Genomic DNA, 17986 nt, shown 5'->3' on the forward strand with positions numbered 1-17986 from the left:
ATCTCTCCTTGTTCTTTCTAGAACAAAACTCATACTTGATTTCTGTGATGTCCTTAAAGTTGGCATACCACAGTTAACACTAATTGGTAACTTCATGGGAAGGTGCCTACATGGTTTGCCCATTTCACTATGAAATTGGTCACATATAGTCTGTGTCCACACATGTATAGCCCCATGTACCAGCTAAAATGCCAGCATCAATTGCTTGAGAACAGCTCTGTATGCATCCATATGCATGTAGCTGTAAGAATGGAAATGTTGTAGAGGTATCAGGTAATAAAAGCCTCTTTGTATGCAATATTATTTCCATTGTCTTTAATGTTTGTAGTTGAACAAGCAGATATTCATGTTTATATCAGTAGCAAGATGTTTCTTGGCTGCTGTTCTGAATCCTATAATGTGTTTCATTACACTGGCTTCAGTGGGGCTTAAATAAACCAAAAATGCTGCAAATTTCACCCCAAAATAATAATAGAAAAATGGAACATTAACTCTTCCTCTCCCACCAGCAGCAAAAATCTGTGTTCAGGCCTTTTCGCTCTTGTAATTTGACATGACTTAATCCATAGCTGTTTAAAAATGTATTTTAGACAAAAATCAAACACTTGTGTGCAGTGTATTATAAGATTATCTTAATTAACTTAGTTACAGAACCAATGGTAAATCTATAATTTATTAAAAGAAACATTAATACAGGATCATTGATTTAACTGTCTGGGACAAATCTCACAGTAGTCAGTTGGAGGAGTTACTTATGAAAGATGCAATAGGTTTTTGAAAACTAGAGAAGGATGTTCTGCAAAACAAAGTTATTTAGTTCTGTGATATCATCTCATTGAATTGTCTTCAGTATTTGTATTTTTAGAGTCTTTTCTCTCTTTTCTTTATTGTTGTCAACTTATGACACTTTTTGATTGTATGGTGTACTTTGTATGAATGGATTTGGCAACTGATTGTGCTCTATTAGATTGTAGGGTGCAACAGATTTGCTTCCACTTAGATGATTTTTGAGTGCCTCTGCTTTCCTTTGACGCAGGCATGATGATTTATGTGTGTCGCTTGGCGTGTTGTTGTATTCAGGCAATAGTTCTATTAGCAGTAATAGGGAGTAGATTATAAGATGTTGGGTAACATTTTGAAAGCTGACACAGTTTGGAAAAGTGTTGTTGTTGTTCTGTCTGCACAACGTTTACTTAACTAAACAGAATGATGAGTTGCTCTGTTGGATCTGACTGCTGTGTTTCTATAACAACCATAATAGCCTGTCTTATCCTTAGCCTTGATCAAGCAGTGTTGAAAATGAGACATCCTCTGCCATTTGATTGATGGGCAGTATTAATTTGCCTTTTTAAACACTGTGAGTATAATAAACAAATTAAGGAGTCTTTATGAATAAGTTGCACTTTTGGGACATTCTTTTATATGATGCACAAGTTGACAAGTATGACTGTACGTAAGTTTGTGTTGATTGTGGCATAATATGAGCATTCCCTGTGATCTAGCTTTGTAATGCCTCATTGTTTGAAATTGCAAGGGTGGAAAATGTATGTCTAAACAACAGCAACTAAAGAGAATATATTTTGACATGTAGGACTAGATGAGATGAGGTGCTAGTGGGCACAACTGCTGATGAGTCTGGGTGGCATGGTCTTGATGCCCTTACCAGTGGCCACATTTGTGATAATGTAGAGATCTTGCTTACACTGTAACAGTAAATCTGTATTTTAAGATTTGAACTTTACATGTACTGTTTGTCAGCAATAACCAAGTACAAAGTGAGGCTTCTAAGAACTTTTGGTTGTCTTCTTGACCATAGCAGCTGAGTGTCAAAAAAGTCTTACATACTTTTCACCATATTCTGGAGGCTTTCCCCATGTTTTAGATGGTTTAACTATAAAAGTCAGCTCTCCCATAATCCACCCAGAGATGTAGAGAGAGATTTCACAATGTTTTGCCCCTTCTGGGCTCTTTTAGATCCATATGAGCATCCTCTCCCCCCCCCCCCCCCCCCGATGGAAATGGCATGAAAGATGGAGAGAGAGTTTTGATAAAAAAAGGACAAGAGTTTAAAATCGAAGGCTCTTGGACACCACAAAAACATGCTAGGAGGGTACATGTGACTTTTGCAGACCATACTTTCCCCAGTTGGTAATGCCAGAACTAGCACTACGAATTTTTCCTAAGATGAGTTCTATCCATCCATGGTTACCATTTTCCCTCATGTTTTTGTGGCCTGATTTTTGAGCTACATGTAGCATGAAATTAGCTTTTAATTGATCTGAACTAGTATTGATTTTTATAAATTCCTAGTGAGAGAGAAGAAAGGAGGTTGAAAGCAAATGAATACTGAAAGCTGTAAATGCTGTTCCTAGTAGTAGGTTTAACTGTGTTTTATCAGAGTAAGTACCCAAGCCAGCCATACATAAATGGTCTTTTGTACAAATGTATTTGGGAGTAAATCCCACTGAACAGAATGAGTCTTATTATGTGCATAAACACACAAGATTATAAATAAGGTGTACTACTAGCTGTATTTCTTAGCATATTTTTTAAAAGATGTTACCATTTTGTATTTTTAAAAGAAGTGCCTAGTTTTTGTTAATTTTAACCAATTCAGCTGTGAAGAAAGGTGAGTAGTAGTGCTGAACGATAAACATTCTCCTCTGTATTTTTATTCATATGCAGAATGTAGACATTTCAAGACCTCCTGAGGAAGCCCTTGTAACTGTCCCCGCTCACCAGTGAATCCCGTATCCTGATCAGCAATGAAACATTTGGTGCTGTTTTCAACGTCTTACATTAAATTTATTTCAATCGTTCCAATCACTTTGGAATTGACCACAGATAATATCAATTTTGTGTAGTATATGGCATTTGAAAATCAACACACAATCAAATCTATTGGACCATTAATTGTCCCATTCTGCCAAATGAAATTTAATTGGCTGAGCCATTTGATTACTGGCTTTTATAATATCACTTAATTGGATATTGCTAATTTTACCACTGATGTTTTATGTCCTTTTAAAGTTCAGTTCTTTGAACTCTACAACTGTTTTGGAAGGTAACGTGGGAAAACGGAAAGTTCTTGCTAATTTGTTACTATTTCATGTTCTTTTTTTTCTTGAGTGATTGGATTATTTTCAATAGAAGAGCATAATATAATTAGTAGTTAGCCTACAGTTAATCCTACTAGCGCATGAATGAGGTAGACAGGAAAACTAGCAAACTGTTTTAACAGTAAGACTTTTGCAAGTCATGGTGTGCTTGGTTCTGACTTTGTGGGAAATATATTTTCATTTTGCAGTCTCTGATAGATCTGATTAATCAGTTTTTAAAAGATTAGCTAACAAAAGAGATGCTTCTGATTAATCAACTATTGTTATTTTAATAGACAGTTAACAAAAGCTGAAGGTGATTTTAAGGTGCTTTTGTACACAATCTCGGTAGACATTTCTCCTTTTTTGTCATGTAGGAGGGAACATCTGTCATAACACATGCATAACGTCTGTAAAAACAAAGTATGATTCTTGCTTTGCTTTTTACTTGCATATGAAGTTGACTAATCATTTGATCATTCATTCATTCGCTGACAGCCTTACTTTGAAAGAGGCGCATGGCTTGCTTATTACTCATATGAAGAGTTAACTACGTGTTACTAAAATGAGTGTGAATATGAAAATCTTTAATAGAGTAGGAACTCCACATCAATGGACTAGAGATGTAATATCTGGGAAAATGAATGGGCCTCTATTCCTTTCCCTGCAGTGTCTCCAGTCATAGTTCATGATTCTCCCTTCATGAAGCTGATCCCCAACTTATAAATGTTGGGTGTACTGTATCATTCATTAGTATGTAACATATAGTTGTTAGTTTGTCCTTAGCAGAAACCCAGGCCATGCTGCTGGAAATCACTTACGCTGACATTGAAAAACAGCTTGAAAATTTCGAAAGGAAAATTCTGGTGCACATGATGTTTGCACCTTGATTTTAGATCAGGGCCTCAGATTGCACTGTACAAAGAGGTAGGCCTAGAAAGTGTAAAAAATTTTTTTGTTTTGTTTTGGTTATTTCTTTATTTAGTATATTGGCGCCAGCATGGTGCAGTTGCTTGAGCATTGGACTATGGACTCTGATAGATCAGGGTTCAAACCCTTGCTCAGCAATGGGAATCCACTGGGTTACCTTGGGCAATTTAGACTCTCTCAGCCCCAGAGGAAGGCAATGGCAAAGGTCCCTCTGAACTATGTTGCCAAGAAAATTTCATGATAGATTTGCCTCAGGTTTACCATAAATTTGAAATTACTTGAAGGCATACAGCAACATTCAAAATACTCTCCTTCTGCTAAATGATACCAAGGATGATTCCAAGAAAAAAGGCAAAACAAAATAGCTATTGTCTATTTACTTTAAATAGGTAACCACCCTACAAATAAGATTTGGCAGATTGAACCTTGCTAAATTAAGTTTGTTTACATGTAGCAATATATTTGGAACCTCTCTTTCTATCAGCTATTGCCTTTATTTTTGTTCTTCAGTCAGAAGACCAAATTTTGCACTGGAGATGGGGATGACTTGGAAATCAGTTTTGTTTGGGATTAATCTAGGTTGAATTATGATTTCCCAAAAATGAGGTGTGGATTTCCTAGGTTTGACAAAATTGGGGCACTTCCCAATTTTTACTAGTGTTTGCCTTGACCAGTTTTCATATATTATAGAACACAATAAAAACAGGAGTATTTTCCCCCCGCAGAAATACCAAATAATTAAAACTTTCCTCAGAGGTGGTAAACAAGGTTGCTTAGTATTATTGTATGAACAGTAAGCATTAGAAGGTGATATGCCTGCACATGTTACTTTTAATCTGATTAGGCTGTTTACCAGTAGGTCCAGAATTTTTAATTTTGAAAAAAAAGGAGAAGGGCAGGCTATGATTACTGGCAATATGAGTGAGACAAAACAGGGAAAAGAATCACCACATTTATTTTTAGGAGATCTTGCTTTTTGCTTTTGACATCAAGTGATTCACTCATATATCTTTGTGGAGTTGTTACAAATGTTTTATGCCTAGAATAGGACTGCTGTAGACACAGGGTTGAACTCTTAGAATCTTCACCTGGAAACCTCCTAGAGCAGTGTACTACCAGTTGCTCTTGTTCCAGGATCATTCAACAGTGGCAAGGAAAGGCAGACAAAATACTGGCTTTGAGTAGCCTATTTTTCCAGTGCCTTATTTGCTTCATAGCTGTGCTGCTCCCAACCCTTTCCCCTTCTGCTACCATTAAGAATTCCATTCATAGTTGTTCAGGACCAACTGAACAATTGTCTCAGCATCAATGTACATATGTATGTGAGATGTTTTGTTTCAGTGAAATTTTGCAGACAGCACTCTTGGCAACCAGATGTAGAAAACTCCACTGTGATGTGATTTTTGGATTTTGGGGTAATTTGCTGATTTTCAAAGGAGATAGTGTAAGAAAGAAGGGTTATGAAGATCCATGGAGGATGGTCTCAGGGAATTAAAAACTAGTCATGTGTTTTCTCTCAATTTATATCTTCATTTATTTTTATGTTTGTGTTAGCGCCCCCCCCCCCCCCCCCCCCCCGTTGGATGTGGAACTTCCTGCCACTTAGAGCAATGATGTTTTGTCAGTGTGAAGATAACAGCCTCTCTTCTCCTCAGATTTTTGTTTTAATCTTTTATTTGGGCTCTTTGTCTAAACACTTTCCTCTCTTTGCTACATTTTTAAAAGGCCTCTTAAAATATTTTTTCTCTGTGCTATATAAGTGTTTCTTTATTTCATTATGCTGATTATTATTATAGTAATCAATTTGTAGACTTGGCTCTGTGGCAAAATTGAGATGAGGAGGCCTGAAGGGTCCTGTCACGGCTTTCTAAAATGTTTGTATGATCCGTGCAAAGTAAAATAGAAGTAAGTTTGCTAGGGGTGGCTACACTCATAATGAACCTCTGGATGCAGGAATTACTCATCCGCTTCCTTGTCATAGTTCCACTGCAAAGGAAACTAGCACACCTTGCAGAGAGATGTGTGTATTGTGTCTAGAGGTCTTAACAGCAGAATTTACTCAACTTCTCTTCAAACATTACAATGGCAGTGTAACAAGGCAGTGTCAACAAGTCTCTTTCCCAGTTTGAAATAAAATCAGGATTAGTTTCCACACAGGTATGTTCACTGAGAAAGTTTTAAAAGCAAAGTAAAGATTCTTGGGTACACATTTGTTGATCAGTTAAAAAAAAAAGTGGAATTCAGGCTGCATCTCCATTGCATAAATACTGCAGTTTGATACCACTTTAACTGCCATTGCTCAATGCTATGGAATTCTGGCATTTGTAGTTTGATGTGGCACCAGAACTCTGACAGAGAAGGCTAAATATCTCACAAAACTACAGGTCCCAGAATTCCATAGCATTGAGCCATGGCAGTTAAAGTAATGTCAAACAGGATTATTTTAGCAATGCAGATGCAGCCACAGAGTTACATATCAGTAATGAGTTGCACAACACAAACTTTCAAAAGTTCCTAGTCCAGTTTGAAAATGTAAAGGAATTGTGGGAATCTGCCTTAGACCAAACTGGGCAGTTTGAGGGCAGACAGATTTTTTTTCCAGACATGAAATTTGGTAGTCTATAACTAACTTGGAGATGCCAGAGACAGAATCTACAATCTTCTCCATGTGACTCTTGTGCCCTGCTAAACAATCGTCTTCCTCAAGTATTTTTTTTAACACAAAAGGGAAATGATTTCTGCATTGTTATCATTGATTGAACCAAATGAAACTTGCCACTTACTTCACACAGAGCCCAGGGTGGAAATGCTGGAAGCACCATCCAGTGGTAATTATGTGCCTTGATTATAGGATTGCATGCCAAGTGGCAATCTGTGGCTAATACCACATTGTCCAAGTGATTCCATAGTGCTCCTTGGCTAAGAACCAGCAGTTGGCAGTGTGCTTATTTATATATCCAAATATACTGCATGTGCTAGAAGCTTTTATCTAAACTATGTGAACACATAGTTCACAAGATTTGACATGTTGGTGATATGGAGTAGTGCCTCATGGCCTGGTTAAAAAGCTCTTGGATTAATTGGAAGTACAGTGGGCCCTTGCCTTACGCAGGGGATCCATTCCAGCCCCCTATGTAAGGCAAAAAGTGTGTATGTTTGAGCCCCATTGGATATAATGGGGCTCGTGCTTGCTGCGTGGCTGTGCATGTGCCATTCTCCCTTCTGCTGCGCGGCTTCAGCGTAAGCTGATAGCTGCCTATAATGAGCCCACGTATGATACAGGCTCACTGTATATAGAAATTGTTGGTAGACTCAGACTTGTGACTCTTTCCCTCTTGTCCTTGTGTCCATGGATGCTGAATATTAAGAATCCTTAATATTCTCAGAACATCTGGAACGAAACTGTTAGAGGTCCCTAAGTCACATTTTGCGCGGACCTCACAGAGGGCTTTTGCCATCGTCGCCCCCTCCCTTTGGAACAGGCTCCCTGTAGAGCTCCGCTCCTCCGCGTCGTTAGTTTCTTTTAAAAAGAATTTAAAAACACATTTATTTCGGCTAGCATTCCCACCTTAGATAATTATTCTTTTTCTCTGCCCTTTTGTTTATGACCTCGGACTATTGTAATTTGACCTTCGCATCTCCTGCCCCTGATATATGTAACTGTATTGATTCCTGTTCCCTTGTAGTGATGTTTTTAACTTTGTACTGTGATGTTTTAATCTTTTGTAAGCCGCCTTGATCATATTTATGGAAAGGCAGGGTATAAATAAAAATTATTATTATTATTATTATTATTATTATTATTATTATTATTATTATCCTTGCCTGCTCTTTTAGTGATTTATAGAGCTACCAGCACAGTTTGGGTATGTTGTTCCTTAGCTCATGTTGATAGTTTCCAGTGAACAAGGAATAATCAGCTTCCTCCCTTGGGCTAAGGAAACACATTAAATGGGATTGTGACTAAAGCCAAGTGGATGAGACTCCAGTAGGTTGTGATCTCTTTGATTGTCCAGTTAAACTGTTGTGTGGTGCAGCAGCACTGAAGCCCTGTGTGTATTGAGAAGTGTATTGTGGAGTAAAAGAACTTGTTGCAAAGTAAAGCTATATAGAACAGTTGGTCTCCAGATGCTGTTAGAACAAAATATTGTTCTATTGCAGCCCAACCTTTGCCATGTTTACTTGGAAGTAAGCCTCACTGAAGTGAGTGCGACTTACTCTCAGGTAAGTTAGCACAATTTGGTGTTTGCAAAGGAATACCCATGGTTGATGGGAAGCTTCATGGTTAACCTAAAGCTTCATTATGGTCTGTTTTTGAGCATGAAAGCCGTGAAGATTACTGACATGTTTTCTTCATATTCTTTTCAGAATGTATGCATTAGCCGCTCTCGGGAAGAAGCCTTGAGGACTGTACCTAATCACTTGTAACTCTCTTGACTTGTTGCCAACACCGTCCCAAACTGCTGAAGTAGTTGAAAGGAAACCACTCAGGGACATGAGAATGAAGAAAGCCAAGCAACACTGAAACACACACACTCCTCCTTTAGAATGTGTTTTAACTACCAAGGACAAGGGTCAGACTTGGCAGCAAAGGCTGGAGCATACCAAGTATTTAGAGGATATAGAGTGAAATTACTTTTAAATTAATATATGTTGTCTTATGTTGTCTTTATCCTATTGTTCCTTGCTTGTGGATGTTAAAGTTTATGAAATGCTGTTATCATTTTTAATGTAAAGTTTTAAATTCAGCAATCTTCTAAAATCTTTTCTTAAGCTATTTTTCCTGTAAAAAACCGTCTGGCTCTAGACTTTCTGTACTACTACTTCTTTATTATTTTATTCAAATATTATAAAATACTACCAAACAGAGGATAAGTATTTCTAAGTAACTGAGGGTTTTCAAAATATTTATTCCACTGTACAAGAAGGGATATCAATTCCTGCAAGAACCCATTCTACTTAAATTCATTAATCCTGTTAATACAGGTTGATTATCCCTTATCTGAAAATCCAAAATCCAAAACATTTTTCATGAGTGACTCATCTAATGGCACCTTTGCTTTCTGATGCTTCACTGTACACAAACTTTGTTTCATACATAAAATTATTAAAATATTGTATAAAATTACTTTCAGGCTATAGGTGTATATTATGTATATGAAACATAAATAAGTTTTGTAATTAGACTTAAATTCCATATCCATGGTATCTCATTATGTATATGCAAATATTTTAAAATCTGAAAAAATCTGAAATCCGTAACACTTCTACTCCCATGCATTTTGGATAAGGAATATTCAACCTTTATATCAATTTCAGCAACAAATGTTTTCTTATCCTGTCAGTGCTATACACTAGTCTATTAAATTGCCATTTTTCCTGGGTGCTTATACTCTACTAATTGGAATGTCTAATTTCTTTTCCTTTTTCTTTAAAGACTCCACCTGATATCCCGAAGCCTCTAGCCAGAATTTTCTTTTAGGTATATTCTACCTTGTTGAATTATTTTTAAATCCCTTCCATTAATATTTTAAAAATACTTTTTGGTAGAGGACATGGACATTCCACAAGATAAAACCATATTGTGAGCACTTTTTATTTAAAAAAAGAACATTGTATTTAATTTTGTTTTGGTCTCTCAACATTTATTAAACACAAAAACAAACTCCAAACAGGTACCAGTTAAATTTATGGGAAGAGAGGCTTATAAATAATGCCATCTTAAAAGAAACAAATAACAAGGCAATAAAATGAGAACATGATAAACAGCACTGTTAGGGGCAAGGTCCAAGACAAATCATGAAAAACACAAATGAGTCTAAAGTGGTAGCATTATTAGCATTATGTGAATTTACTTTTTTTCTTGAACCAAAGTCATATATAAAATGTTGCCTCTTTGTTTTTAAATTGTATATTAATAATAATCTGAAGTGTATAGTTGTTTTGTTAGCCAAATTGCATTAGCAAGGTGAACTGAAAGGGATTACTGTATTTAGTGTTTCTGTTTTATTAATAAGTAATTCTTTCTCCAAAAGCACAAGATATATAGAAGTCTTATGAAAGATTCTTCCATTCCACAAGAAGGACTGTTGAGTACTTTCTTTCTGAACCTTTGATTCCACATCTCATCCTCCAGGTGTTGCAGAAGAGAAAGGAAACACACTGGCAAATGTAGCTGTATAGGTTTCCCAGTACTCATGTGCATAGCACCTTGCAATCTTGTTTGTAAATTTGTGAAATATTACTCATACTGTTTGGGGTGCACAGTCCTCTAAGCAGATGTCCACGTATTGAAATGAGTGGAATGATAAAACCTTGTGCGTATTAAATTTTCATTTATATATGTTGAACAAGACTGATATATTTTGTCAGTAATTTTTGATGTGACAGAATTTGGCAAGCAGTAGATGAGGCTCAGAATTCTGTTGGTATACAATGCCAGTGTAGGTGTGACAGCAGAAGGAAAAGGCTGTAGACATGGAGGAGAAGAAACAGGTTTCTGCGAACTGGCTGATTGTGTCTGTTTTTCCTTGCCACCTATGTGACCCTGAAAAAAAATGCAACCACAAAATGTAGTGCATCAACAGGGTCCCAGTCTTTCACACTACCTATTTGTAGCATTATGGGTACATTTTAACTGCCATGCTGCATTCTTTGGAGTCCTGGGGTTGATAATTTTGGGGAGGTGCTAGAACGTTCTGGCTGAGAATTCTCCAGCTCTCTCCATAAACTGCAAATCCCAGGATTACTCAGGACATTACCAAGGCAGTTAAGGAGAATCATAGCACTATAACTGTATAGTGTGAAGGGTCCTGTGAATGAAATGAAGACAGCTTTGTCCTCTGCAGTTAGTACATTTTTTTAATGCACTATGTTGATCACTTACTGACTCTTGGCATGCTGTTAGTGTCAGATTTACACACAATGCGCCATATTAAGTTTGCAGGTTGGGGCTCAACTGTAGCTGGGTGCTGTAATACAACCTGCCGCTGTGTTGTGTGTTTCTTTAGCAAGCTGTATTTCATAATAATTTTTCTGTGTTCAGCAAATAAGCCATAAAACCAGTATCATTTCAGGAAAAAAAAAGATTGTATTAAACTGTCAAATACTGAAAGTGCTTTAACTGCATTCCATCTTGTCAGATAATATGTATTTAATTTGTTTATTTATTCAAGTAGCTCCTTTGTTACAGGAGTAGATGAAATCAGAAAGTAAAGCTCTTGAACCCCAGCAAAAAATTAAATGCTGTGCAACAGCATCCCCAACTTAATTCATAGAATCCTAGACTTGGAAGAGACTGCAAGGGCCATCAAGTCCAACCTCCTGCCATGCAGGAACACACAATGAAAGCACTCCAAACAGATGGCCACACAGCCTCTTGAAAAACATTCAAAGAAGGAGACTGCACCACTCCTTGGCACGTTTTCCACTGTCAAATAATTCTTACTGTCAGGAAGTTCTTCCTTATATTGAGGTGGAATCTCTTTTCTTGTGTATTCATAGATTCCCCAGTCAAGAGACATACCCTAACGTCTCTGAATGTAAGCCAGGGGATATGAAGGATTTTGCAGTTTAGTGCATGCTTAATTTAATCCATAAAAGATGAGGCTGGAATCCTATTAGTGAATATACATATCACATGGATGTGTCTGGTTTTCACTGTTGTGGAAGGAGTAACTTACATGCTCCTTGCACAACATTTAGCCTCCCTTTTCAGCTGTTCTATTGTGGCCCTTTACTGGCCAGGAAAGAGGAACAAAGAAGTCATGCTCCATGTGGGAATTCTAGCTAGGATGGGCACAGTTTGATCACCACACCTCGCCCCCCCTTTCTCCAGGGCTGGTACAGCTGCCTCCTGGAGGAGACATGGTGCTGCACATGCCGAGCATTTCTGCACACTTTGCCTGTGTGTTTTCAGAAGAAAAAAAGGGAAGGAATAACTGTGTAGTAAATGTGGGCCTGATAAGAAAACGCTCTGTTTTCAATTAGTTGAGGCTTGTCTTCAGTGGTGGGCATAACATTTTCTTTCAATCTTTCCAAAACGAGAAGTAAATGTTTGTTTTCCTTATTTCCTGGCCTCCATATTTCTTAGTGTGCTGTAAAATTCTGTGGCTAAATATTTAATGTATAGTAGATATTTTTATAATATAAATAAACTATGACAGCAGTGTTTCTTTTATGACTATATAATTGAAAAAGAGTATCCGACCCATTGTATGCAAGTCTGAATTATACATTTATGTTGATACTTGAAAATGAAAAAGTTAGGAAGCTCTGACTGAAGATTAAGCTGCGCTTTTAAACACACAACTTGGAAGTAAGCCCCCTTTGAAACTAATAATTGGACTTGCTTCCAAGTTAAATAAGTTTCAATTTGGAATGTTCCATTTTTTGTGTTTGTCATCAGCTCCATATGGTGCTCCCCCTGTGGCTGTCTTCAGAAAACTTACATCTGAACAGGACTGCTTTACATATAAAAGCAAAGGGAAAATGCAAGATAAATGCAAAGGGTAAATATAAGAAAGGTATAAAACCATATGGTGCATTCATCAGAGAAGTTTGGTTAGCAGTGATTTCCTGTTACATGTACACTTGAGAGCAAATCTGGATTTGCAATTGTATAATGTGTGAATGACCTTTGGGGAAGAGCACTGTGGAGTTCAAAATGTTATGAAAATTGCTTCCTCCTGTATGGTGGACCAAAATGATTTTGAGTGAGATTTTAGTTCAGATGTGACTGTTAAATTTATGTGCTAGTTCTAATGCAATATTTTGTTGTACTGGGCGTTCAATTTAGTATTTTAAGAGAGATGTGAATTTTATGTACCCTAAGCTCCAAAATAATAAATATCCAATTTTAAATTGTCAGGGTTGTAGTTTACTTTTTCTCCTCTGTCTTGGCATCTTTTCTCACTTAGGTTTTCAGTACATACAAAATTCAGCTAAAAGCAAACACGTGGGTTCTAAATATGACAGATTTCTGTGATTTGGTTGCTGGTGCCCTTCCGAAAGGCAACCTGGGTGGCCACTGCATGGAGACAGTGTTGGCCTTGATAGGTGTCTTGTTGGATCCAGCGTGGTTCTTACATTTTTATGTAATACTCCATTGGTATGTATCACATGCACAGTGGACTCACATTGAGTCATATTGGAAATTGAAATCGAATCATTGGGAGTTATGGCAGCAGCATCATACCTTATATTCAGAAAATGGATGATCTTAAACCTTGGTCTTCCTTGATTTTTGAGGCAAAAAGAATAAGATGTGGCTTATACAGAGTCAGTGTGGTGTGCTAATTTGAGTGTTGGACAATGACTTCGCGACTAGGGTTCAAATCCCTGCTCAGCCAGGGGTGACCTTAGGCAAGTCTCATCCTCAGAGGGAGGCACTGGCAAATCTTTGCTCTGAAAAAATCTTGCCCAGAAAATACTGTGATTGGCTTGCCTTAGGGTTGCTGTAAGTAGGAAATAACTTGAAGGAACACAACAACAATAACGTGATTTATAAAGTGGAGAGGAGTGCTGAGAATACCATGGACAGCAAAAAGACAAACAAATGGATCCTTGAACAGATCAAACCAGAACTCTCCCTGGAAGCATGGACAATTAAACTGAGGATGTTGTACCTTGGACACCTCAAGAGAAGGCATGATGCTGCGAAAGGTAGAGGACAGGAGAAAGGTAGAGGACAGGAAAAAGAGAGGAAGACCACATGATAGACTCAGGGAGGACATATCTTCTCTCTCTAGCAACACTTCTTTCTTTGGGAGTTGGCTTTATATAGGAGCTGTAGGCTGAGCTATATGTCTGGATTAGAAAGTCCTGTCCACTCCCAGAAAGGAAGAAGAAATTTAAGGGGTTCCCATTTCCTATCCCCAACTCATGTGTCACAAAAGTCTTGCTTGTGCCATAATATGAGGTCACATTAAAGAGGATGACATGTCTTTGAGCACCTTCAGGATGCCTTTGTCTCATCACAAATATCTCTGTAACTGTCCCTTCCTACTGTGCAAGAATCTTATTTCAGGATTACAAAATTAAACCAAACAGGGAAGTAGGGGAAATGTATAGGATACCTTTCCTGTGGTTACCGTGCCTTGAGAGTGGAGTTAAGATTGACCTTCAAGGTGCCTTCCATCTTGTATCATTCTATGTGGATGATATTGTTTGCTAGATGTGTACCTGCTAGTGGAGTGGTAGCTTCAGTTGCATAGATATTATCCATGTGTGTTTCCCACAGAATAGAAAAAATGGATGGATTTTAGCACTTGCAGTTCTATACCACTTTATAGTGCTAAACACTCTCTAAGCGATTTACAGTGTGTTGTCCAATTGCCCTCAACAAGCTGAGTACTCATTTTACTGACCTATGAAAGTATGGAAGGCTGAATCAACCTGGAGCCCTGCAGGATCTTACAACATTTTGGCTGCAGTATAACCTGTGCCACCAGGGTTCATCATTTTGGTTGCCCACTTTCTCACGGATAACAATCCGGTTGTGGTGAAACTGGAACAGCAGAGGATGTGCTGACATCTCACCTTGCCTAAATAAGGCATCTGTTAATAGTTTGCCTCAATCAGCTGTAAGTTCCTGCCTTTTGGGAGCCTAAATTGGCATGGAAAGCCCTCCATCCATCTAAAGTTGAAAATATTTTGTTTGAATTTGATTAGATTTTTGAAGAGACTATTCACCATTATGCAGCTCTGCCCTCTGTCTGATTTGTTGCAGGGGGGTGCCTGGGCACTGGGCAAAGGTAGCAAGATGGGATGTGTGTCAGGGTATGCGCCCAGAGATCTTCTAGCTGTCCTTGCACACATGGAGGAGAAAAGAGCACTCTAAGTCTTACTACAACCAGCATAATGATGGTAGTACCAATGTACACCCTGCAGCAATTCAGCTGGATCTTACCTTCCACCTTGCACTGACAGCAGTAACCACAGACCTGGTGGCTTGGAAGTAACTGCTTGTAAGGATTCAATTTCCTTTGCAAGATATCCCAAGCATTTGCTTATTTGAATGCTTATAAGTGAAGTCAGAATTAAGGTAAATTTAACAGATGTAAGTTTGTTTTTAAAGATCCCCCCCCCCCCCCCAAAAAAAAAACCCAGTGATTTAGAAGTATTCTCAATAACCTATGGAAATATTGGTGTTTAATAAAGTTTTTACTTCCTTAAACCATACTTTAAGCCTAATATTACAGCTTTCCATTAACATAAAGGCACAGTTCCTTATTTAACTAAGCATGTATGAAGAACCTGCAACCAGCAAACACATGCTCTTAACTTTAATTGATTGTAACGCAAAATACAACATCTAAAATTCACAAAATGGTGATACCTTTATGGGGACAACCAAAATGCACAATATACATGTAAGCTTTCAAAGCTTCATGAAGCAAATAATTCAGGCAGACGTGTTGAAAAATACAAGAGAAAGTGGAGGGGGGAGAATGACGATGTTAGGCATTTTGTTGAGATGTGCTGCTTGTCTCAGTCCAGATGGTACAGCGGGGTATTTTTGCAGGCAGGTCCCTTTTACTTCCAGCCTTGTGTATATTGGGGGATTCTTAAAAGTCCTGGAAATAAAACTTTAATTCTATCAACAAGACAGAAAGCTACTGCCTTTGAGGTCCAGTTTGTTTTGAATCCTTTGTACTACAGTTAGGCTCCTAAGTTAAAATATTACTTCTGAAAAGACTATGAAAAAGCACTATGCCTTTGTACTTGTGAACCTTGCCTTATTTATTATGGAGGATCATTATCTGCTGCTCATAGCATTGTTCATCTGATCAAGGAATTTATCCTAACCCTTATAACACCCCTTAATATTTGCAAGTAGGTCTTATTTAAACAATAAACTGGTCATGTAGAGTAAATAAACAACCCAGACTTTAGTTTATCCAGCTAGAGGCCACAGAGAGGAGTTTAACAACTTACTGTAATGTAATTTCTGGTGCTAAATTAGAAAAAGGGATTGAATGGGTAATAACATTTACATTGCAATATGGAATGAATTACTTAAGCTGTGTTCTTAGCTCCATGGTTTATTGTGAAATATAGGAGATTCACATAAAGCCCTTTCTTAGAAATACTTCCGGCTTCTGTTTTACATGAGGCCATCTGTGATGGCCAGAGTCCTTTCTAGGGTTCCATTAACCTTCCCAATTGTGTGGAGGAGCTGTGTAGGCAAACCTCTCTTTAAAATTCTGTTGAACAGGAAATGCATAAGTTAGCACAGCCTGTTTAATTTTTACTAGGCTATTTCTTTTCTTTTTTAAGGCTACAAATACATCATATGTGTAGAAGTGGAAAATTTATACTCCAGCCTATAAAAGCACAGCTCCTAGGAAGTATTGTGTTGCTTGCTTTTCCAGCCAAAGTGTCTGCTGTTGATGGCTAGAGAATAAATATTTTTAGTAACCTATGAAACCTGGCACATGGAAAGAATATGTTTTCCAGTGAGCTGGAGCTTAACAGTGTCAGACACCATATGACTCCCTTTCAGCTACAAAAGACAGAGCTCTAGCAAGAGGGGACATTTCAATCAGCTTCAGTGCTCAAGGAGGTGCAGATTTAAATATTATGTACATCATGGGATTCATGCTTGTGCAATCTTTTAGCCAAGGAAAATGTAGAACCTGTTTAGTTCTTCAAACATTTGAAACCTCAGTGTCTAACAGAGCCACAATTTTACCTTAGTAGAAATGTCAATTTATTAGTACAGAAGGGGGATTTTACTAAAATAAATGGAATAAGTATACTCAGTACTGTTAAAACAGAAAACTCGTTCAGTTGTTGTTGTTGTGTGTCTTACCGTTTCTGACTTATGGTAACCTTTTCACAGAGTTTTCTTAGCAAGATTTATTCAGAAGCTTTTCCTGTCTCTGAGTCTGAGAGAGAGTGACTTGACCAAGGTCACCTAGTGGGTTTCTATGACTGAGTGGGGATTTCAACTCTGGTATCTGGAGTCATTGTCCAATGCTCACACTACTACACCTGGTGGCTCTTCATGCATATGTACAAAGAGGATTTCACATTGTGGGATTGTGCAAGCTTTTGTGATTGCCATCATCAAGGATAAGGGAAACATGACATAAGTCAGTGGTGTTTAAAATGGAAATCCAGTGTTCTAGGCTCTGAAATTAAAACAGCCTGATGCTGGAAAAGGGGCTGCTATAACAACCAATGCCTGAAATCATTTATCAACCTGGGAGAACTTTTCTGTTCTGGCCATAAATTTCTATGGCTACCTCCCACCTATACCTTTCGTGAGGCATGGGGTGGAGGTGAGAATATCTAGTAGTTTGCACCATCCAAAACCTCCCCCCTCCCACAGCCATCAAGCCCTTGGAAGGATGCTGTGCTGTTGCTTTATTGGGGAGGCAATTCATACATTGATGAGGCAGATCATCTCATTTGGTTTAAGTCTGGTTTAAACTAGCCAACCCTGTCTTAAAGCTCAGTCAGGAACAGACTGTGCATATTTTTTAAAATATAAATTAAAACTTACGTATGTTATTAATACATATTTCCAATCAAGCATAATATACGCACATCAGTTTTACTGAATTCCTTCTCTAGAATCCCTCACTAAGAAAGAGTTACAACTTTCTGTACATATTCTAGGCTCCCCTATCCAGGATTAAAAATGTTCTTAAGATCAAAGCAGTGTAACAATCATTAGGTATCATGCATTGTTTATTTAACTATTCCTACAGAAAACAATCCCCATCTCTTCATGTGTGTTGAAGAGGTGATGGAATATATATTGGCCTCTACTGAAATCAAGATTAGATTTAAAATGAACAACTATCCTATGGCTCCATGTGAAGAATCTTAATAAAATAACATAGCTGGAATTTCCTTAGGTGCATGCCAGCTTGATGCAATAGCTGCTTACTGAGAAGTAGCCCCACCAAGTTATGGGACATTTATCTGCATATGGCTGGAATCCTGCA

General features: G+C 37.8%; 1 long non-coding RNA gene across 1 annotated transcript; it reads left to right on the forward strand.

The window, feature by feature from the left end:
• Nucleotides 1–8: 8 nt before the first annotated feature.
• LOC121922501 lies at nucleotides 9–12896 on the forward strand. Its single transcript, XR_006102170.1, has 2 exons — nucleotides 9–2777; nucleotides 8397–12896. It is a non-coding gene; the product is annotated as an uncharacterized LOC121922501 (long non-coding RNA).
• The last annotated feature ends 5090 nt before the right edge of the window (nucleotides 12897–17986 follow it).

The sequence above is a fragment of the Sceloporus undulatus genome, chromosome 2 (genome assembly GCF_019175285.1).
Source record: "Sceloporus undulatus isolate JIND9_A2432 ecotype Alabama chromosome 2, SceUnd_v1.1, whole genome shotgun sequence".
Taxonomy (NCBI): Eukaryota; Metazoa; Chordata; class Lepidosauria; order Squamata; family Phrynosomatidae; genus Sceloporus; species Sceloporus undulatus.